Source organism: Procambarus clarkii, chromosome 3 (genome assembly GCF_040958095.1).
Source record: "Procambarus clarkii isolate CNS0578487 chromosome 3, FALCON_Pclarkii_2.0, whole genome shotgun sequence".
Taxonomy (NCBI): Eukaryota; Metazoa; Arthropoda; class Malacostraca; order Decapoda; family Cambaridae; genus Procambarus; species Procambarus clarkii.
Window position 1 is genome coordinate 31,030,727 of NC_091152.1, and position 24,796 is coordinate 31,055,522.

Here is a 24,796-nt window from a genome sequence, read left to right on the forward strand (position 1 = left end):
GGTGACTGGCGTACAGTCACCCGGCCGACACCTCACGTCACCAACGAGGTTGTCCCAGTCCAGCCATGCTGTCTTCACGGAGCAGAGTCCAGTCACCATCACAACCGTGGGCTAGCTGTCTCAAGATCACCAACCACGCCCACCAGCCACGTAGTCAAGACTGCGGGAAAACCGGAAGTGGAAGACGAGTGGTCTACGAAGAAGAACGCTAATTGCAAGGACTTGTCAGCTCTTATCAAAACCTGTGGTTGCGTCGTCTGTGGAAACCAAGATGCAACGCGGTGGTCTCAGGTACGAACAGCACTACCCCTACAGAGTGCTTGCGGAATCGCCAGATGAGGTACAATCCTGTACCTCGGCCCAAGTTCAGCTACACGAGGGGTTGCACGGAAGGTGTACCGGCCCAGTAGTACCGGGATGACAAGTAAACGCCGGTAGATGACGTCGCCCAGGAGCTGAGGCAGGGCCCACCTGTCCTGTCACCATGCCATCCTCTTCAACACCACTCGAACCTCACTACCAACGCGAGACATCGTGATACGTCGAAGTTGTGCTCTACTGTGGCAGCCATGGTTAACAATAATCCATCAAGACTGTTTGGGGAGCGATAAGAAGAGGTGAACCCGGGTTCCTGTTAACGGGGTCCACCTGAGCTGACCGCCGCCAGTTGTCAGCTGTCACTCAAGTCAGGTGCGGGTAGTACGAGACCCCGCTGTACTGTCCGTAGTTGGCCGAGGCCGGAAATGGAACTTCCAGACGACCAGGATCTTCAAGCAACATGAGGTAGTCGCCGGAATCTACAGCAACGAAATGTCAACAGGAACGAACGAGAGAAAATATTTATAGAAAAGTTTCACATACAAATAAACGCTATTAATATAGTAAACTGTGGTAACTCGGAACAGTTCAACTTTTAATTTTCCATCTGATAGTAAGCACCTATACACCTTCGGAAAGTTCTCTGGACCAGTATTAAATGTTGAAAACTAGAACTAGTGAAATAGAGAAATAAATCTAGAAAGTGAACATTAGACAATGACCCTGTCTCTAGATAAGTTGTATGAGTGAACTGGTTTGAGAACCATCTAGTAGGATCTCTAGAAACGTTGATCAGTGGGAAACTTTATCTAGAGTTTTCTAGATCCTAGATACTGATAGTTATACATATATATATATATTTTAATTTTTTTGTGGTTTACTGAACAATAAGGGTGTGGGACACAGTCTGACAAATGTGTTCACCCGCTATTGTTGTGGACTTGAATATGAACTCTGGGATATTAGGAGTTGAGGAACTTATATCCAGAGTGTTGTTGTTGGTTAAGGGACATGTCTGTGGACATTGAATTTTTTTTAATAATAAAAATATTTTTGTTGTATTTTCTTTAGATTTTAAGATTGGGATGCGCTGTGGTGGACAGTTGCCACAGGTGTGGAGTGGAACACTAGGTCCCTGAGAGGTAGTGTTCTTCTATTCTGATATAATTTTATAATTTTGTTATTTTTAATGGCATTGATTTTTTTTGATGTTTTGTGTGATGTGTTTGATCTTTATTCCAGGTGGAATACTGGGATAGCTGAAGGCTATCAGCTGATTTTAGCTAGTTAGTAATTGTTAGGTTGGGATTTCTCCAGTTATTTGTTACTATATCACGACAGGTATAGGATATTTTGTCTTCCAGGTAGTTGGAAGGGTACGGGGCTGCATCCAAGTTGGATAGTCAGGATTATAGGGACGGTCTCTGTCCTTATGTTTTATGTATTATTACTGTTGTGTTGATAGGTATAAATACATGCTGGGGCGCACCTTTTGGGTGTGCCGTTATTGTTGTTGGAGTATTGGATGGAATTAGTTAGGATTAGATAATTTCTTTTGTTTTGAGGCATTGGTTGAAAATAGTGTTGGGTTAAAAATGTTGTTTTTGGAGTTAATGGTTAGGGTAGGGCAGGATTTCTGGATAAGAAAAGTGTGTGTAACTTGCTTTACACACAAATTTCTTAATTTCCGAGGAGGGGGAGTTGTAATGATCTGGGGCTCAGCTCATTGGTTCTCCCTTCTCCCCTCTTTTCCCTCCCCTTCTCCCATCCTTTCCTTCTCCCTCTCCCTCTCCCCTCCCCTTGGCCGTCATTCGTCTCCTCCTCTCCCCCCCCCCCCTGTCGCCCATTTGTCAGGGTCAAGAGGTTGACCTGAGGGTAGGGTGGTCGTGGATACCTTGGCTTCTCCCACTCAATTCCCCACTCAGATGTTCCCTCTCATTCCCTCTCTTTCCCTCTCAGCAGCGGCCTTCCCCATACCAGGCAGAGTCAAATGTCCCTACTCCTATCTTAGAGGAGACAGGCTTGAACATAAATTATCAGTTTTGTAAACATTGCTCGCAGGTGTCTGGGCTCCATAGACGCGCCTTGTCCCCCTTCTCTTTAGCTGGGGAGAGCTGACTCAATCTTCAGAAATTCATGTAGCTTTCCACGACAGATCAGTGAAGGTGATTGGCCTGAGATAAGGGCCAAGTCCTTATTGGCCCTAGAGAGCCAGACCTCAGGCCTACGTGTTACATGGTTGGTCATTGCCAAAATAATGGGTGGACCCCTGGGGCTGTATTAGATGGTGGGAGGAGTAATCCTTCCCAGCAATAAGTTGGAAAAACTAAATTTCATCAGTGTGTCTTGGGAGTGTATCAGGAACAGGGCCGCAAGCCCGTATCCTCGGGGCTGAGGGCAGCCATCAACATCTTGGCCGTGGTGCGGGTATTTAAGGTATAGTGCACTTGAGTTTTGTGTCCTCGGTAAATATCCATTGTGCCTCTGGGGAAATAGAATAGGTGATGTGTTCAATTTGTCTTAATTTACATGTTTCATAAAATAAATTGTATAGCTTGTCCAGTGGTATTCACTTAACTCCCCTTTGATATATTTTGCTACTTTGTCATTTTTAGGTGTTGTATTGGAAGCCCCCATGTTCTCCTACTATTAATAGATACTAAAGTTGCCCTTGGATTCAAATAAGTAACGTAAATTACACAAACTAATTTTCCAAAATTTATTTCTGAAGTTCATATTACCCGGAGTCCCATGGTTACTGATTCCTTGCCTTCCTGGGGGATCGGTGATCGACACATTCAGGTATGGTTGGTCAGGAAGGTGGTGGCAGTGTAAATGTGTTTTGTTATTGTTTTTTTTTAACTAATAACCCTTGTCCTTGGTGTATCTTCCTCATTTAATATTCCTCTTACATACGTGGCAGTCCAGTGAGGGGTCATACTGGACTGTAACAGTGTTAAGCTGGGGTATTGAGTGAAGAGACAGAGATGTACAACAGAGAGCGTATATTACGATCACGAGAGATAACACGATAACCGGAGTAATACTGGGGAACATTGGGTTATTACAATAAAGGCCGCGGTTATTACAGAGGGAAGCGGTCGTTACAATGGTAGCAGCGGTGTTTCAATAATTTCTTGACGATTATTGAAGCCTCACGCGCCTGTCCGTTCGGTTATGTTATGTGGTGAGGGTGCAGCCGGGGCCCATGAGATAGAGTCGACGGTAATCCTATGTGGTGCGATTCGCATAGAGGAGGCGATTCTAGGGTCGTGCGGGGCTGGGAAGTTTAATTATATACAGTAAGCGTATGCGCTAATCAGACAGTTTAGCGTGGAGGCCGCCTTGGGTAGTTGGAAAGGGTATTATTTTTCTCGACCCTCTGCAACTACGGACAAGGGTGCTGCGTGGTGGTTTTCGCAGCAACAATTCTAGGTGTCGAATTGTCGGGGCGGGGAAGTATTAGGACGCTAATTATTATCCCCGAGGGCGTGTTAGGCGACCCAATCGCTAGATTTTTACGGTACAGCCATGAAGGTACCAAGAGTTCACTGAGGGATGGCGTAGTAGATTCTCTAGCAACGGAATAACGGTGGTGTCGGACAGTTAGATCCGTCGGTTGTTCCGCTATCTAGTCTAACCGTTGACCGCGAAGGACAGGATTATTTGGTACTGTCGGCATCTAGGTGGATGTGGTTACCTAGGCTTGGAGAAGCGACAGGGCGGGCCGGGACGGGACGGTTATAGGTTAAATCGAGATTCCCTTAAGTACTAAATTAAGTTCCCTGTATATTAAGTTCCCTTTCAGGTTAAGTATCCCTTCGTTAGTTAAGTGTTTCCCCTTGTTTACGTAATTCTCGAATATAAGTGTTATTATTTTTTCTAAGAATTTGTTTTACATGTTTAAGTCTGGAATTTTTGTTTTCGTATTGTGCAGTATTAATTCTTTGAGGGAATTACTAAAAGGTGAGTGGTTTACTGTGTTCAAGTGAAGTACAGTGTATAAAGTGAAGTCAGTGAAAGAACTGAAATCAGTGAAATCGTGGAAAATTTTTGTGATGACATTTTTCACAGTCGCTTGGAAAATCTCAATTTCGGAATAAATTCTAGTTTTGTGCCTGGCCATACGATCATCGGGTCGTCAGTGTTAATTCAAGTGTGCGATTAAAGTGATCCGAGTGCGAACTTTGAGAGACCAAAAGTCGAATTTTGGTCATTTAAGCGAATTAGCGTTGGGACTCTGAATTTTCTAGCGGTTTTACTCAGCGCCCAGTGTGACAGCGCTCAGTAATTGTTTGCGCTCAACCAAGTGTCTAAGTGTCTCGCGAGTAGTATATTCATTTCAAGTGTTTAGCGAACTACACGTCGGTATTTAATTTATAATTTTGAGAAAAGAAATACTTAGTTAATTAAGAATTAGTGCGGAGACTACTTTCTGAGGATTAGGCTTCGTGACAGTGAGCGCACTTTCAATTTTTATATACTTACCAACGTGTCCAAGTGGTTAGCGAGTGTTATATTCCGTTAAAGTAACAAGTCAACTACGCGCCAGTATTTAAATTATAATTTTGGGAAATTAATTACTAATTTTTACTTAAGGTTCAGCGCGACTCTGTAGCTGTGAGCGTCGCAGATATCAGTGTATCAGAATACTGATATTCTCAGTATTCTACAACGTGACCGGCGGTGAACAAGTGTATGCTGTGTAAACATCGAGTTCATGCAGTAACGTAAATAATTAATGTAACATTAATTTGGTTTCACTAATAATACTTATAATTATATCCGAGCGCCGTTGTTAGCGTCGGGCGTTACGGAATTAAAAATAATTGTTGAAGATATGAACATCGCGCCAGTGTTAAATTAACGATAACGTCATTCATTCCTAGTGCGCCTAAGATTTTCAAGGAAAATTTAAGAAATTCAGTTAACGTAAAGTGTTGTATTTATTGTGCGCTGGTAAACTAGACTGATTATTTTCGATAAATAAAAACAGAGTGGAAACTAAATTATTTACAGTAAATTCAGTGTAGTCCCTTTCGCGTAAATATTACTTGTATAATTTCAGTATATTTTGTTAAAGAATTCGGTAATTATCATTTTTCTAAGATTTATATTGGATTGGCATTTACAGACAAGAAAGTCGTACTATAATTCTTTTTATATTTGCGTTACCAGTCCACTTCGAGTGTCTAATATAGTGGAAATTAATTACATTTTTTCAAGTTTATTCTAGTAGTCCGTTCATTTAATAATTAACGTAACCTTTTTGGGTCGTTTATAAGTGCGCATATATAGGTTGTTCAACATCGTATACAGTGTTTGTTTCACAAGTATTGATTAGTAGTCGATGCCGGCTGCGTATTTCCATCTGTCCGCATATAAATTTTACGAATGAGAGAAGAGGATAATATGACTAAAGAAATTCATTCATTGGTGTAGCGTAGTCAGCGAGACTGACGCCGACAGCTGTCATCGCCTTGTCAACGGGCGACGGTCCTCACTGGGGCTCGAGAAATCGATTAGGAAGGGTGGCGATATATGGTACTTCCGGTTTGGTCACACGGAACATTTTTATCAAGGATTGAGGTTAGGAAACATTTTGTGGTTTGCTAGAAGTTATGGATGAAACCGAATCGTGTGTTAAAAGTTCACCCTGATCCGACGACGGGTCTTGAAGTTACGTCTTGGGGTGAAAATGGTTTTTATCAATGAATGGACAATGTATACAGACGCACCCTCCCCAATACCCCATCCTTACCCAAGCACCCCTCCCTGCCTACAACCCCCAACCTCAAACCCTCCCTACCTACAACCCCATTCCCCAACCTTATCTCCAGGCCAACCCATGCCCACCCCAATCCCTGGCAGTCCCATACCAACCCCAGCCAAATACCACCCAACCCCTTGTCGACGCGTTATTAGAATTGTGGAAAACTACATTTCCCTCGCAACTCCCACCCTTACAACCCCCTGTTTACAACCCCCCTCCACAACCCACCCCCGGCCTGCCTTCACCCTCCCACCTATCCCCCCAACCCATCCAACCAACCCCTCCTGTTACCCACCCTACCCCCTCCATTAATCCTACACCTTGCTCCTCACCTCCCCTCCACCCCTCTTCCCCCCCTACCCCCATTCCAAGTGTTGCCTCTACAGAAGTTGCTGGGGAATGTAGCCAGCGGGTTTCTGGGACGCGTAAAATTGGTGATGAAATTTGTTGGAAGTGTCATGGCCGAGGCCATTACAGGTATGTGTGCACGAGCACACGGGTCAAGGGTGACCCAGAACAGGTCAGCACGTTGGCTGGCAGACCTACGTTTGAGATGACGGTTGAAGGTGTGAGATTGACAGTTTTTGTGGACACCGGAAGTCAAGCAACTCTCATTAAAAAGTCAGCCTTCAGCACACTTAACGAGACACGCCTTAAGCGTTGTGGGAAGCATTTAACAGCAGTAAATGGTCAACATATTAATATCTTGGGCCAGGCCACTCTCAATTTTGAAGTAGGTAAGGAAGAAGCTTACCGACACACTTGCACGGTTGTCGAGAATCTTGCATTCCCTGGTCAGATTTTGTTGGGAATGGATTTTTTGGGACGAGTTAACTTTTCTTTGTCGGCTCAAGAGGGAGCAAGGAAGTGCAGATTGAAGTTGGGCCATGTAGTGTATCCCATTAAAATGGTAGATCATCCACCAGTAATTGCTTCCATTAGTAAGAAACAGAAGTACAACATTCACTACCCTAAGTTGTTGTTTAAGTCTCTTCCAGACACAGATAAGAAATCATGTGGGTTACATGCCTTGGTGAAACAATGTTGCCCACCACATTCAGTTAAATTCATTAAAGTATCAGTGGGACGTCACATTGCAGCAGGTACCACCCTTCAGGTGGCTGGGAGATGTGACAGGTTGTTGATCCCTCATCACTTGATCACAGTGCTTGATAAAGGTGCCCTTATTCCAGTTGTCAATCTCTCGCACAAAACCTATCGTTTCAGGGCAGGTGATAGGGTGTCTCAGGCTACAATTGTAGAAAATACAGGAATTTTTCAGTATCAAAGCCAGGAGGAGATGCCAGCCACCATAGCACAATGTAGTGCACTTAATGTTACAGAACGTAGTACACAGGGAAAAAACAAGACCGAGACAGGGAAAAGTAGTAATATTCAAGAAGTTGATAAGTTAATCTCGGCTCTGGATTTGCAACATGTGCAACAGTCAGATAGGAAACTTTTGAGAGGGATTTTACGTAAATTCCCTAGACTGTTTGCAACAGAAGACGATCAGATCGGGCTTCTGGATAGGATCGAGCATGTTATTCCTACAGGTGATCATCCTCCTATTTACACCCGTCAATGGAGGCTTCCGGAACGGGCGAAGGAAGTAATTAGGGATGAGTGTCAGAAAATGTTGAGACAGGATGTGATAGAGCCTAGTACATCACCATGGTTGTCGCCAGTGGTGCTGGTACGTAAACCGGATGGTAGTTATAGGTTTTGTGTTGACTACCGAAAGATAAACGAAATTACTAAAGGTGATGTGTATCCTTTGCCACGGATACAAGAAATAATAGATCAGTTTGGGGCAGCCAAATACTTTTCTACTCTGGATGCGAAATCTGCGTATTGGGCCATCCCAGTTGCTGAGAAAGATAGAGAAAAGACCGCCTTCTCTGATGGGGTTCATACTTATCAATTCAAGCGGATGCCTTTCGGGTTAAAGACAGCGCCTTCATCATTTCAGAGGGCAATTAATTATATCCTCAGTCCAGTCTTGGGGAGGCACTCGTTAGCGTACCTGGATGATGTGGTTATCTACTCCAGGACGTTTGATGAGCACTTACGAGATTTGACTGAGACGTTGGCATTGTTAGATAAGGCGGGGTTCAAACTTAACGTGAGTAAGTGCACTCTGGCATCTCAGAAATTCAAGTTTCTGGGATTCCAGGTGAGCACAGACGGTATCCGACCTGACCCCGACTCCTGTCGTGCCATTGCTGACATGCCTACACCTAAGACAGCAAAGGATGTTCGAAGGTTTCTGGGGGCAGCCGGATATTTCCGTCGCCACATTGAGGGTTTTGCAAGTACAACAGCACCGTTAACTGAGCTTACTAAGAAAAATGTTAAATTCGTTTGGAAACCTGAGCATGATAACGCTTATGCAAAATTAAAAAGTCAACTCATTACCACCCCAGTCTTGGCAGTACCGGATTTTGATAAGGAGTGGGAAGTACACACTGACGCCAGTGGCATAGCTCTTGGTGGGTGCTTAATGCAACGTGATAATGACAATCTTCCTCACCCAGTTGCATATTTCAGCAGGAAGGTTAAGGGTCCGGAGGTCCGCTATTCTGCAACGGATAGGGAAGCTTTGGCTGTGGTAGAAAGTGTCAGGTACTTTGAACCGTATCTTTTCCAACGTCACTTTGTCATTTATACAGATCACAGGGCGTTGACTCATATTTTTAAGAAAAGAACTAAGTGCCCTCGCATGTCACGTTGGTCTCATGAACTAGCTGCTCACTCATTCCAAATACTTTACAAGCCTGGTCCATCACATGTTGTACCAGACACTTTGAGTAGAAACATTGCTACTATTAACGTAAATCTTAACATTGAAAATATTTCCAGTGAGAAAATGCGAGAATTCCAGATGAACGAACCAAGGTGGAAGGAAATTATTGAACTTTTGGAGGGAGGAAAATATCCGTCGAAGAAACGTAATTTAGCCATTCATGATTTTGAAATGAAGGATGGGGTCTTATTTTATGTAAAGGGACAGCAGGATCGTGCAGTTTTTCAGTTGGTTATCCCAGAGGTGTTGAAGAAGTCGGCGTTGAAACTCGCACATGCGTCTAAGATTGCAGGTCATCCGGGGATTTTTAAAACTCACATGAAAGCCAAGTCACTCTTTTTCTTCCCCGGTATGTTAACAGAGGTCATTAACTTCGTTAAGTCCTGTGGTCACTGTCAAAGGAGGAAAGGTACCCTTAAGGTACAAGCTCCATTGCAAGAATTCCCAGAAATTTTGGAACCTTTAGATCGGGTGGGGGCTGATCTGATTGATCTGCATCACAGTCATTCAGGAAACCGTTACGTATTGGTGTTGGTAGACCACCTGTCCAGGTACACCACACTGATTGCATTGCCTCAGAAGGATTCACGAACTGTTGCAAAGGCGTTCTTAGATAGGTTCGTCACTGTATTTGGTCCCCCTAAAGTGTTAGTTTCTGACCGAGGTCAGGAATTTAATGGGAATATTTTTAGAGAAGTATGTAAAATTGTAGAAACCACTTCAGCATTCACGACGGCTTATCACCCTCAGGCTAACGGCATGACAGAACGGACGAACCGGTCAGTTAAAGATATGCTTGCAATTCTTGCAGAGCATGATGCAAATTCGTGGGACGAACAACTCCCCTATGTCCAGCTAGCTCTGAACACTGCCATCCATCAGTCCATTAACACCCAACCCCTTTTGCTGTTCACAGGTCATTCATGTAATTTCCCGTCAGGTCTGCTTAACAGACATAATATTGTATATGGGGAAGATTACCCATCAGAAGTTTTAAATAAGATGAAAAATGCATGGAGAATTGCAGCTAGGGCTTCCAAGACAGCACGAGACCGCTATGCTCAGCATTATGACAAGAAGGTACGACCTCTTGAGTTGAAAGTCGGGAGTCTTGTGTTGAGAGTTAATGAGGCGGCTCCTGCCAATCAGAGTAGGAAACTTGCACCTAGATGGCGGGGCCCTTACCGAGTAATTGAAAGAAAAGGTCCGGTTAATTTTGTTATTAAAGGTATTTTTGAAGACCAAGTTGAGAGAACGATTCACATTAATAAGTTAAAACCTTATCACGCGAGGGAGGAACTAGAGCTGCCTTCAGCAAGTCTAATTCCTGACCTGTCTAATGATCCAAGTGCTGAGTCAGATGATGAGGATGACCTCCTGTCAGATCTCATCAGTAGTCAAGTTCAATCTTGTCACCCTATGGTAACAAGGTCGCGAGCTGTACAGTAAATTGGTAATGATCTCCCCTAGTCAGGTTTAGTAATTTCATAATAATTATCCTGTAGAGGCACTGGTGTGTACTTACTGATGTGCATGACTCAGGTAGCATACTTGCCTTGCTCTGGGGTTTCCAACTTCCTATACCTCAGAGTAATATCCATGCTTCCGCCATTTGTTGTTGTCTGTCTTTCTCAGGTCTGATGGTACACCAGTTCCAGCCTCCCAGTCACACGTGAACCAAGGATCGAGATCAGCAGGTCTGGGGATGACCCACCTGGCTGATAAGATCGGGGTCTGAGGCACGTTACATAAAGTCCTCCCCCCTTGTACCCGGTAACTCGTCAATTGGTTATCCGGAAGGGGTGACTGGCGTACAGTCACCCGGCCGACACCTCACGTCACCAACGAGGTTGTCCCAGTCCAGCCATGCTGTCTTCACGGAGCAGAGTCCAGTCACCATCACAACCGTGGGCTAGCTGTCTCAAGATCACCAACCACGCCCACCAGCCACGTAGTCAAGACTGCGGGAAAACCGGAAGTGGAAGACGAGTGGTCTACGAAGAAGAACGCTAATTGCAAGGACTTGTCAGCTCTTATCAAAACCTGTGGTTGCGTCGTCTGTGGAAACCAAGATGCAACGCGGTGGTCTCAGGTACGAACAGCACTACCCCTACAGAGTGCTTGCGGAATCGCCAGATGAGGTACAATCCTGTACCTCGGCCCAAGTTCAGCTACACGAGGGGTTGCACGGAAGGTGTACCGGCCCAGTAGTACCGGGATGACAAGTAAACGCCGGTAGATGACGTCGCCCAGGAGCTGAGGCAGGGCCCACCTGTCCTGTCACCATGCCATCCTCTTCAACACCACTCGAACCTCACTACCAACGCGAGACATCGTGATACGTCGAAGCTGTGCTCTACTGTGGCAGCCATGGTTAACAATAATCCATCATGACTGTTTGGGGAGCGATAAGAAGAGGTGAACCCGGGTTCCTGTTAACGGGGTCCACCTGAGCTGACCGCCGCCAGTTGTCAGCTGTCACTCAAGTCAGGTGCGGGTAGTACGAGACCCCGCTGTACTGTCCGTAGTTGGCCGAGGCCGGAAATGGAACTTCCAGACGACCAGGATCTTCAAGCAACATGAGGTAGTCGCCGGAATCTACAGCAACGAAATGTCAACAGGAACGAACGAGAGAAAATATTTATAGAAAAGTTTCACATACAAATAAACGCTATTAATATAGTAAACTGTGGTAACTCGGAACAGTTCAACTTTTAATTTTCCATCTGATAGTAAGCACCTATACACCTTCGGAAAGTTCTCTGGACCAGTATTAAATGTTGAAAACTAGAACTAGTGAAATAGAGAAATAAATCTAGAAAGTGAACATTAGACAATGACCCTGTCTCTAGATAAGTTGTATGAGTGAACTGGTTTGAGAACCATCTAGTAGGATCTCTAGAAACGTTGATCAGTGGGAAACTTTATCTAGAGTTTTCTAGATCCTAGATACTGATAGTTATACATATATATATTTTTTTTAATTTTTTTGTGGTTTACTGAACAATAAGGGTGTGGGACACAGTCTGACAAATGTGTTCACCCGCTATTGTTGTGGACTTGAATATGAACTCTGGGATATTAGGAGTTGAGGAACTTATATCCAGAGTGTTGTTGTTGGTTAAGGGACATGTCTGTGGACATTGAATTTTTTTTAATAATAAAAATATTTTTGTTGTATTTTCTTTAGATTTTAAGATTGGGATGCGCTGTGGTGGACAGTTGCCACAGGTGTGGAGTGGAACACTAGGTCCCTGAGAGGTAGTGTTCTTCTATTCTGATATAATTTTATAATTTTGTTATTTTTAATGGCATTGATTTTTTTTGATGTTTTGTGTGATGTGTTTGATCTTTATTCCAGGTGGAATACTGGGATAGCTGAAGGCTATCAGCTGATTTTAGCTAGTTAGTAATTGTTAGGTTGGGATTTCTCCAGTTATTTGTTACTATATCACGACAGGTATAGGATATTTTGTCTTCCAGGTAGTTGGAAGGGTACGGGGCTGCATCCAAGTTGGATAGTCAGGATTATAGGGACGGTCTCTGTCCTTATGTTTTATGTATTATTACTGTTGTGTTGATAGGTATAAATACATGCTGGGGCGCACCTTTTGGGTGTGCCGTTATTGTTGTTGGAGTATTGGATGGAATTAGTTAGGATTAGATAATTTCTTTTGTTTTGAGGCATTGGTTGAAAATAGTGTTGGGTTAAAAATGTTGTTTTTGGAGTTAATGGTTAGGGTAGGGCAGGATTTCTGGATAAGAAAAGTGTGTGTAACTTGCTTTACACACAAATTTCTTAATTTCCGAGGAGGGGGAGTTGTAATGATCTGGGGCTCAGCTCATTGGTTCTCCCTTCTCCCCTCTTTTCCCTCCCCTTCTCCCATCCTTTCCTTCTCCCTCTCCCTCTCCCCTCCCCTTGGCCGTCATTCGTCTCCTCCTCTCCCCCCCCCCCTGTCGCCCATTTGTCAGGGTCAAGAGGTTGACCTGAGGGTAGGGTGGTCGTGGATACCTTGGCTTCTCCCACTCAATTCCCCACTCAGATGTTCCCTCTCATTCCCTCTCAGCAGCGGCCTTCCCCATACCAGGCAGAGTCAAATGTCCCTACTCCTATCTTAGAGGAGACAGGCTTGAACATAAATTATCAGTTTTGTAAACATTGCTCGCAGGTGTCTGGGCTCCATAGACGCGCCTTGTCCCCCTTCTCTTTAGCTGGGGAGAGCTGACTCAATCTTCAGAAATTCATGTAGCTTTCCACGACAGATCAGTGAAGGTGATTGGCCTGAGATAAGGGCCAAGTCCTTATTGGCCCTAGAGAGCCAGACCTCAGGCCTACGTGTTACATGGTTGGTCATTGCCAAAATAATGGGTGGAGCCCTGGGGCTGTATTAGATGGTGGGAGGAGTAATCCTTCCCAGCAATAAGTTGGAAAAACTAAATTTCATCAGTGTGTCTTGGGAGTGTATCAGGAACAGGGCCGCAAGCCCGTATCCTCGGGGCTGAGGGCAGCCATCAACATCTTGGCCGTGGTGCGGGTATTTAAGGTATAGTGCACTTGAGTTTTGTGTCCTCGGTAAATATCCATTGTGCCTCTGGGGAAATAGAATAGGTGATGTGTTCAATTTGTCTTAATTTACATGTTTCATAAAATAAATTGTATAGCTTGTCCAGTGGTATTCACTTAACTCCCCTTTGATATATTTTGCTACTTTGTCATTTTTAGGTGTTGTATTGGAAGCCCCCATGTTCTCCTACTATTAATAGATACTAAAGTTGCCCTTGGATTCAAATAAGTAACGTAAATTACACAAACTAATTTTCCAAAATTTATTTCTGAAGTTCATATTACCCGGAGTCCCATGGTTACTGATTCCTTGCCTTCCTGGGGGATCGGTGATCGACACATTCAGGTATGGTTGGTCAGGAAGGTGGTGGCAGTGTAAATGTGTTTTGTTATTGTTTTTTTTTAACTAATAACCCTTGTCCTTGGTGTATCTTCCTCATTTAATATTCCTCTTACATACGTGGCAGTCCAGTGAGGGGTCATACTGGACTGTAACAGTGTTAAGCTGGGGTATTGAGTGAAGAGACAGAGATGTACAACAGAGAGCGTATATTACGATCACGAGAGATAACACGATAACCGGAGTAATACTGGGGAACATTGGGTTATTACAATAAAGGCCGCGGTTATTACAGAGGGAAGCGGTCGTTACACCGTGGCCCCGTGTCCACACTCACACTCACTGCTCCCTCCTCCCGTGGCCCCGTGTCCACACTCACACTCACTGCTCCCTCCTCCCGTGGCCCCGTGTCCACACTCACACTCACTGCTCCCTCCTCCCGTGGCCCCGTGTCCACACCCACACTCACTGCTCCCTCCTCCCGTGGCCCCGTGTCCACACTCACTGCTCCCTCCTCCCGTGGCCCCGTGTCCACACTCACACTCACTGCTCCCTCCTCCCGTGGCCCCGTGACCACACTCACACTCACTGCTCCCTCCTCCCGTGGCCCCGTGTCCACACTCACACTCACTGCTCCCTCCTCCCGTGGCCCCGTGTCCACACTCACTGCTCCCTCCTCCCGTGTCCCCGTGTCCACACTCACACTCACTGCTCCCTCCTCCCGTGGCCCCGTGACCACACTCATTGCTCCCTCCTCCCGTGGCCCCGTGTCCACACTCACTGCTCCCTCCTCCCGTTGCCCCGTGTCCACACTCACTGCTCCCTCCTACCGTGGCCCCGTGTCCACACTCACACTCACTGCTCCCTCCTCCCGTGGCCCCGTGACCACACTCACTGCTCCCTCCTCCCGTGGTCCCGTGTCCACACTCACACTCACTGCTGCCTCCTCCCATGGCCCCGTGTCCACACTCACACTCACTGCTCCCTCCTCCCGTGGCCCCGTGTCCACACTCACACTCACTGCTCCCTCCTCCCGTGGCCCCGTGTCCACACTCACTGCTCCCTCCTCCCGTGGCCCCGTGTCCACACTCACTGCTCCCTCCTCCCGTGGCCCCGTGTCCACACTCACACTCACTGCTCCCTCCTCCCGTGGCCCCGTGACCACACTCACACTCACTGCTCCCTCCTCCCGTGGCCCCGTGTCCACACTCACACTCACTGCTCCCTCCTCCCGTGGCCCCGTGACCACACTCACACTCACTGCTCCCTCCTCCCGTGGCCCCGTGACCACACTCACACTCACTGCTCCCTCCTCCCATGGCCCCGTGTCCACACTCACACTCACTGCTCCCTCCTCCCATGGCCCCGTGTCCACACTCACACTCACTGCTCCCTCCTCCCGTGGCCCCGTGTCCACACTCACACTCACTGCTCCCTCCTCCCGTGGCCCCGTGTCCACACTCACACTCACTGCTCCCTCCTCCCGTGGCCCCGTGACCACACTCACACTCACTGCTCCCTCCTCCCATGGCCCCGTGTCCACACTCACTGCTCCCTCCTCCCGTGGCCCCGTGTCCACACTCACTGCTCCCTCCTCCCGTGGCCCCGTGTCCACACTCACACTCACTGCTCCCTCCTCCCGTGGCCCCGTGTCCACACTCACACTCACTGCTCCCTCCTCCCGTGGCCCCGTGTCCACACTCACACTCACTGCTCCCTCCTCCCGTGGCCCCGTGTCCACACCCACACTCACTGCTCCCTCCTCCCGTGGCCCCGTGTCCACACTCACACTCACTGCTCCCTCCTCCCGTGGCCCCGTGACCACACTCACACTCACTGCTCCCTCCTCCCATGGCCCCGTGTCCACACTCACACTCACTGCTCCCTCCTCCCGTGGCCCCGTGTCCACACTCACACTCACTGCTCCCTCCTCCCGTGGCCCCGTGTCCACACTCACACTCACTGCTCCCTCCTCCCGTGGCCCCGTGTCCACACCCACACTCACTGCTCCCTCCTCCCGTGGCCCCGTGTCCACACCCACACTCACTGCTCCCTCCTCCCGTGGCCCCGTGTCCACACCCACACTCACTGCTCCCTCCTCCCGTGGCCCCGTGTCCACACTCACTGCTCCCTCCTCCCGTGGCCCCGTGTCCACACTCACACACACTGCTCCCTCCTCCCGTGGCCCCGTGTCCACACTCACTGCTCCCTCCTCCCGTGGCCCCGTGTCCACACTCACACTTACTGCTCCCTCCTCCCGTGGCCCCGTGTCCACACCCACACTCACTGCTCCCTCCTCCCGTGGCCCCGTGTCCACACTCACTGCTCCCTCCTCCCGTGGCCCCGTGTCCACACTCACACTCACTGCTCCCTCCTCCCGTGGCCCCGTGTCCACACTCACACACACTGCTCCCTTCTCCCGTGGCCCCGTGTCCACACTCACACTCACTGCTCCCTCCTCCCGTGGCCCCGTGTCCACACTCACACTCACTGCTCCCTCCTCCCGTGGCCCCGTGTCCACACTCACACTCACTGCTCCCTCCTCCCATGGCCCTGTGTCCACACTCACACTCACTGCTCCCTCCTCCCGTGTCCCCGTGTCCACACTCACACTCACTGCTCCCTCCTCCCGTGGCCCCGTGTCCACACCCACACTCACTGCTCCCTCCTCCCGTGGCCCCGTGTCCACACTCACACTCACTGCTCCCTCCTCCCGTGGCCCCGTGTCCACACTCACACTCACTGCTCCCTCCTCCCGTGTCCCCGTGTCCACACTCACTGCTCCCTCCTCCCGTGGCCCCGTGTCCACACTCACACTCACTGCTCCCTCCTCCCGTGTCCCCGTGTCCACACTCACACTCACTGCTCCCTCCTCCCGTGGCCCCGTGTCCACACTCACACTCACTGCTCCCTCCTCCCGTGGCCCCGTGTCCACACTCACACTCACTGCTCCCTCCTCCCGTGTCCCCGTGTCCACACTCACACTCACTGCTCCCTCCTCCCGTGGCCCCGTGTCCACACTCACACTCACTGCTCCCTTCTCCCGTGGCCCCGTGTCCACACTCACTGCTCCCTACTCCCGTGGCCCCGTGTCCACACTCACTGCTCCCTCCTCCCGTGTCCCCGTGTCCACACTCACACTCACTGCTCCCTCCTCCCATGGCCCCGTGTCCACACTCACACTCACTGCTCCCTCCTCCCGTGGCCCCGTGTCCACACTCACTGCTCCCTCCTCCCGTGGCCCCGTGTCCACACTCACACTCACTGCTCCCTCCTCCCGTGGCCCCGTGTCCACACTCACTGCTCCCTCCTCCCGTGGCCCCGTGTCCACACTCACTGCTCCCTCCTCCCGTGGCCCCGTGTCCACACTCACACTCACTGCTCCCTCCTCCCGTGGCCCCGTGTCCACACTCACACTCACTGCTCCCTCCTCCCGTGGCCCCGTGTCCACACTCACACTCACTGCTCCCTCCTCCCGTGGCCCCGTGACCACACTCACACTCACTGCTCCCTCCTCCCATGGTCCCGTGTCCACACTCACTGCTCCCTCCTCCCGTGGCCCCGTGTCCACACTCACACTCACTGCTCCCTCCTCCCGTGGCCCCGTGTCCACACTCACACTCACTGCTCCCTCCTCCCGTGGCCCCGTGTCCACACTCACACACACTGCTCCCTCCTCCCATGGTCCCGTGTCCACACTCACTGCTTCCTCCTCCCGTGGCCCCGTGTCCACACTCACTGCTCCCTCCTCCCGTGGCCCCGTGTCCACACTCACACTCACTGCTCCCTCCTCCCGTGGCCCCGTGTCCACACTCACACTCACTGCTCCCTCCTCCCGTGGCCCCGTGTCCACACTCACACTCACTGCTCCCTCCTCCCGTGGCCCCGTGTCCACACTCACACTCACTGCTCCCTCCTCCCATGGCCCCGTGACCACACTCACACTCACTGCTCCCTCCTCCCGTGGCCCCGTGTCCACACTCACTGCTCCCTCCTCCCGTGGCCCCGTGTCCACACTCACACTCACTGCTCCCTCCTCCCGTGACCCCGTGTCCACACTCACTGCTCCCTCCTCCCATGGCCCCGTGACCACACTCACACTCACTGCTCCCTCCTCCCGTGGCCCCGTGTCCACACTCACTGCTCCCTCCTCCCGTGGCCCCGTGTCCACACTCACACTCACTGCTTCCTCCTCCCGTGGCCCCGTGTCCACACTCACTGCTCCCTCCTCCCGTGGCCCCGTGTCCACACTCACACTCACTGCTCCCTCCTCCCGTGTCCCCGTGTCCACACTCACACTCACTGCTCCCTCCTCCCGTGGCCCCGTGTCCACACTCACACTCACTGCTCCCTCCTCCCGTGGTCCCGTGTCCACACTCACACTCACTGCTCCCTCCTCCCGTGTCCCCGTGTCCACACTCACACTCACTGCTCCCTCCTCCCGTGGCCCCGTGTCCACACTCACACTCACTGCTCCCTCCTCCCGTGGCCCCGTGTCCACACTCACACTCACTGCTCCCTCCTCCCGTGGCCCCGTGTCCACACTCACACTCACTGCTCCCTCCTCCCGTGGCCCCGTGTCCACACTCACACTCACTGCTCCCTCCTCCCGTGTCCCCGTGTCCACACTCACACTCACTGCTCCCTCCTCCCGTGGCCCCGTGTCCACACCCACACTCACTGCTCCCTCCTCCCGTGGCCCCGTGTCCACACTCACACTCACTGCTCCCTCCTCCCGTGGCCCCGTGTCCACACTCACACTCACTGCTCCCTCCTCCCGTGTCCCCGTGTCCACACTCACTGCTCCCTCCTCCCGTGGCCCCGTGTCCACACTCACACTCACTGCTCCCTCCTCCCGTGTCCCCGTGTCCACACTCACACTCACTGCTCCCTCCTCCCGTGGCCCCGTGTCCACACTCACACTCACTGCTCCCTCCTCCCGTGGCCCCGTGTCCACACTCACACTCACTGCTCCCTCCTCCCGTGTCCCCGTGTCCACACTCACACTCACTGCTCCCTCCTCCCGTGGCCCCGTGTCCACACTCACACTCACTGCTCCCTTCTCCCGTGGCCCCGTGTCCACACTCACTGCTCCCTACTCCCGTGGCCCCGTGTCCACACTCACTGCTCCCTCCTCCCGTGTCCCCGTGTCCACACTCACACTCACTGCTCCCTCCTCCCATGGCCCCGTGTCCACACTCACACTCACTGCTCCCTCCTCCCGTGGCCCCGTGTCCACACTCACTGCTCCCTCCTCCCGTGGCCCCGTGTCCACACTCACACTCACTGCTCCCTCCTCCCGTGGCCCCGTGTCCACACTCACTGCTCCCTCCTCCCGTGGCCCCGTGTCCACACTCACTGCTCCCTCCTCCCGTGGCCCCGTGTCCACACTCACACTCACTGCTCCCTCCTCCCGTGGCCCCGTGTCCACACTCACACTCACTGCTCCCTCCTCCCGTGGCCCCGTGTCCACACTCACACTCACTGCTCCCTCCTCCCGTGGCCCCGTGACCACACTCACACTCACTGCTCCCTCCTCCCATGGTCCCGTGTCCACACTCACTGCTCCCTCCTCCCGTGGCCCCGTGTCCACACTCACACTCACTGCTCCCTCCTCCCGTGGCCCCGTGTCCACACTCACACTCACTGCTCCCTCCTCCCGTGGCCCCGTGTCCACACTCACACACACTGCTCCCTCCTCCCATGGTCCCGTGTCCACACTCACTGCTTCCTCCTCCCGTGGCCCCGTGTCCACACTCACTGCTCCCTCCTCCCGTGGCCCCGTGTCCACACTCACACTCACTGCTCCCTCCTCCCGTGGCCCCGTGTCCACACTCACACTCACTGCTCCCTCCTCCCGTGGCCCCGTGTCCACACTCACACTCACTGCTCCCTCCTCCCGTGGCCCCGTGTCCACACTCACACTCACTGCTCCCTCCTCCCATGGCCCCGTGACCACACTCACACTCACTGCTCCCTCCTCCCGTGGCCCGTGTCCACACTCACTGCTCCCTCCTCCCGTGGCCCCGTGTCCACACTCACACTCACTGCTCCCTCCTCCCGTGACCCCGTGTCCACACTCACTGCTCCCTCCTCCCATGGCCCCGTGACCACACTCACACTCACTGCTCCCTCCTCCCGTGGCCCCGTGTCCACACTCACTGCTCCCTCCTCCCGTGGCCCCGTGTCCACACTCACACTCACTGCTTCCTCCTCCCGTGGCCCCGTGTCCACACTCACTGCTCCCTCCTCCCGTGGCCCCGTGTCCACACTCACACTCACTGCTCCCTCCTCCCGTGTCCCCGTGTCCACACTCACACTCACTGCTCCCTCCTCCCGTGGCCCCGTGTCCACACTCACACTCACTGCTCCCTCCTCCCGTGGTCCCGTGTCCACACTCACACTCACTGCTCCCTCCTCCCGTGTCCCCGTGTCCACACTCACACTCACTGCTCCCTCCTCCCGTGGCCCCGTGTCCACACTCACACTCACTGCTCCCTCCTCCCGTGGCCCCGTGTCCACACTCACACTCACTGCTCCCTCCTCCCGTGGCCCCGTGTCCACACTCACACTCACTGCTCCCTCCTCCCGTGGCCCCGTGTCCACACTCACACTCACTGCTCCCTCCTCCCGTGTCCCCGTGTCCACACTCACACTCACTGCTCCCTCCTCCCGTGGCCCCGTGTCCACACTCACACTCACTGCTCCCTCCTCCCGTGGTCCCGTGTCCACACTCACACTCACTGCTCCCTCCTCCCGTGTCCCCGTGTCCACACTCACGCTCACTGCTCCCTCCTCCCGTGGCCCCGTGTCCACACTCACACTCACTGCTCCCTCCTCCCGTGTCCCCGTGTCCACACTCACACTCACTGCTCCCTCCTCCCGTGGCCCCGTGTCCACACTCACACTCACTGCTCCCTCCTCCCGTGTCCCCGTGTCCACACTCACACTCACTGCTCCCTCCTCCCGTGGCCCCGTGTCCACACTCACACTCACTGCTCCCTCCTCCCGTGGCTCCGTGTCCACACTCACACTCACTGCTCCCTCCTCCCGTGGTCCCGTGTCCACACTCACACTTGAGGAAATCATTCATAAACTATTGAGATCATTGTGTCTGAAAGGAATCACCCGTCTAGTAAACACCGCCAATCCTTCCTCAGGCAATGGCCGTTCCCTCTTTTCCAGAAATATGAACGTAATTGATGGGAAACACAACATAAGAATGTGTGGGATATTTGTAATGGAGGTGTGGGTGGACAGGGCAGGATAACACAACTGGTCAGCTGGGTAATTGTGATGGAAACCCTTCAGCTGGATGATTGTGATGATCGAACCACTGTCAGAGAGAGATGGATTATTGGCAGGCATTTTCAATTCAGTTGAAGTCAGATCCATGTTATGTGGCCAGGCCTCGCCACTGGAGGGGGCAGCCGTCGTCACTCGCGTTCCCAGTGGTTGTTTGGCGCTGCGAGGAGGTGGTTTGGTGTTGGTGGCGTGGTCCGCCGGCTGACCGGCGTGTCAGCTGGCGGCTGGGAGTAGGCCGCTTCGCCGTGTAGATACTATGGGGCTTGCTTTCTCAGCTCCTGTGGACTGGCCTCTCGTAGCAGTCGCGTTACTGGACGTTTTGAATGTGAAGGTCGCCGATCTTCTAGGCCTGGAGAAACTTACGTCTATTCGTATTGCGGTGAAATTTGCCACGTCAGCCGGCTACCTGGATTTTGTGCGCCGCTACAATGATGAGACGTTTACGCTACCTGATTCTGCTGTGACTGTGCGGGTGACGGATCCATGGGGCCCGCTGACTTTTGTGAGTGTGCACGGTGTGCCGGTGGATTTCCCAGAGCAGAAACTGCGTTCCGAGTTTGCCAGGTTTGGTGCGGTGGTGACGCATCGATTCACATTTTTACGTTCTGGGAGGCTGCAGGGACTCCGTCTTGGACTCCGTCTTGGGAGTGTGGACGCTTGGCATGCGACTCACCGTCAATATCCCTTCCCGGGTTTCCATCTGCGGGTTATCCATGCGAATTTTCTATCAGGGCCAGTCGCGCACCTGTTTCAGGTGTGGTGAAGAGGGCCACGTTGCGGCCGGGTGCAGCATGCCTCGCACAATGGAGCCTTCTGTATTTCATGCGGCTGATTTTCCTCCCTTGCGGTCACGTAGTGCTTCGCCTGTGGATCCTCGCTCTGTACGTGAGGAGGTGGTGGTGTGTGCGGCGCCGCCCTCGCAGCCTACCCCTTCGCCTCCGACGGATTCTTCACCTGTGCTCGCTCCTGCTCCTTTGCCCGTCCTGCTATCATCGAGGGAACCCTCCCCTGTGCGGGCCCCTTCCTTGTCATCAGCTGCGCCTGTTGTCTTTCCGACTCCGGTATCCTCAGTGGATAGAGGCATTATCCCCCATGTTGTTGAGGATGCCCTTCTGCGTAGTAGTGCGCTCCCGGATGTGGGGCGGCCTGCCGCTGGCTCTTCTCGGGTGCCTCCTGTGGGGGGCGATAGTTCTGATGACCTCAGACCTGTTCCGAAGCATTCCCGGACGGACTGGGTTGTGTCGCCCCCTCGTGCGTGGGCGGATGAGTGTGCAGACATGGATGAGGATGCTGTGTCGGGCTCTGAATTGCCTCCTGTGTCAAGCCCTGGGCCTTCTGCTGTTGGCTCCCCTCCGTGGGAGGCTGCCCCTGGTGCCCGAGACCTCGTCGTGATATTGAACAAGGATGGGCATCAGGGGGCCTCTGCTCCTGTTCCTGGGAGAGGGGGCCCAGGTGCGTCTGCAGATCCCCCCTGTGTGCAGCCCTGTACGCCGCCTCGTGCGTTTTCCGGTGCGCTTCCCGATGCTCGGCCCCCTGGGGAGGTGCCCCTCCTACTCTCGCCCGCCGAGGACGTGTTAGATAAGTCTAATTCTTTGTTGGTCAGTTATGATGTCCGGGTGCGTCCTATCCCGTGTGACCCTGCTACTATTTGGGTTACGCGGGTGAAGGAATTTTTTTAGTGGGGTGCCAGATTTCATGCTTCGGCCGTGTGCTTCTCCTGGGCGTCCGGTATCTGATGTTCAAATGGCGGTTTGGGAGGCTTATTGCCTGCGCTTTCCGGTGCAGGAGTACCCGGATAAATATGTGTAGTCCTTGGGGTTGGTGGTGTTTCTGTGCTTCTGGCTTTCTGCCTGGGTGTGTGAGACCGGCTGTGTTTGTACCTGCGTTTGTGTGCGCGTAGTTGTTTATTCCTGGCTCCTGCGTGTGCCTGTTAGATGCTGTTTTGTTACTGTGTTTTTTCATGTTTCTTATTGTGTTTTTTGCCTCTGTGCTTGGGGTTTGCGAGGCCTAATGTTTTATGTACTAATATGTGCCTGTGTTTGGGTGGTTGAGCTGGTTGTGGTTGTTAGTGTTTTGTATTTTTGCTCTTCATTGTTATGGGTATGGCTGTATTTTGTTATTTGTTATTTATTTCTTGTATTATTTTTTGTGTTCTCTTTTTGTTATGTATCCAGTGTCTGTTTCGGGGTTTCCTGTTTTGTACCATGATTCATTAACTTTTGGGGTTTATGTATGTTTGATCTGTTTTTCATGTATTCCTGGTGTATTACCTTGTTATGTTTTCCCTGTATGTTTCCCCTCATTGTCTTCATGTATTGTTATTGTGCCTTTTTCTGTTTTGTACTTGGGATCTTTTCTAAATAAAAAAATAAAAAAAAATGTTATGTGAGATGTATGTGTGTGTGTGTTAGGAGTGATTTCGAGCCGGGATAGTTATCTTGAGTTGATTTCGGGGCTTTATTGTCCCCGCGGCCCGGTCCTCGAACAGGCCTCCACCCCAGGAGCAGCCCGTGATAGGTGACTAACTCCCAGGTACCTATTTACTGCTAGGTAATAAGGGCATAGGGTGAAAGAAACTCTGCCCATCGTTTCTCGCCGGCGCCCGGGATCGAACCCGGGACCACAGGATCATATGTCCAGCGTGCTGTCCGCTCGGCCGACCGGCCCCTGGCAAGGCAGGGATGGTCCCAGAACCTGCTGATGTAGTATGTAGCGGTTGTGCAATTATATACAACGACATGGTATGATTAGTTTATATTAGTTCTACTGCTAATTGTCTCAACATTCTGATATTGTGATATATTTCGTGTCTTAATAACATATCAGTTTTGTAATTCTTATCTCACTTTATGCTTAAAATATAATTGTTTATTTTCGTTGTTATTCACCTGTTTAGTCCAGCCAGAGTTGAAATTATTGATGCAAGTTGTTGCCAGTTAAGTTTCTAATTCTGAAAATGACTATGTCTAAACGTTATTGTGTTTCTTGTGTAATTAAACGTACTCTATTTTTATGTAAAGTTTCCCAATTATAAATACACAACATTTATGATTAAAGTTTTATTTTGACTAAGTGATTGATTTCAAGTGAGAAGATTCGCTCGTTGGTCACCAGAGGGAGCGGGGGTGCTCAGGTGTTGCTCCCCAGTTAACAACGTGAGCGTGAAGTCGGTGGTTGGGTGTCCCTCGAGTTTTCAACGTCTGTTCACCATACAGCTCTTGGTGTTGCGTTTGTGTAGGTGCTCCGTGAGCAGTTGACAGACTGGTGGGTGTGCTGCTCGTTCAAGACCGCCGTGTTGTTGTGAAATATGTTCGACGCAATGTGTTCCGGAAGTTCCTTGATCGGTGTGAGTGGTTGCTCGTTCCCTATACCCGATGGTGCTGGTATGGTGCGTGTGGTAAACTTGAGTGTGACGTTGACATATGTGGCGGTGGGCGGTGCACCGTTTAAAATATCGGATGGGCTGTTAACCAGGCTGTTTGCGTAGTATGGGAAGGTGTTAAGCGTGAGGTGGAATTGTTTCCGCTGGTTACTGTAAGTGGATGTTTGCTGGCACCAGGACGCTGACGATGTCCCTGACGCGGGCTGTACTGTGGCGCGGGTTCGATTCCCGCACGAGGCAGAAACAAATGGGCAAAGTTTCTTTCACCCTAAGTGCCCCTGTTACCTAGCAGTAAATAGGTACCTGGA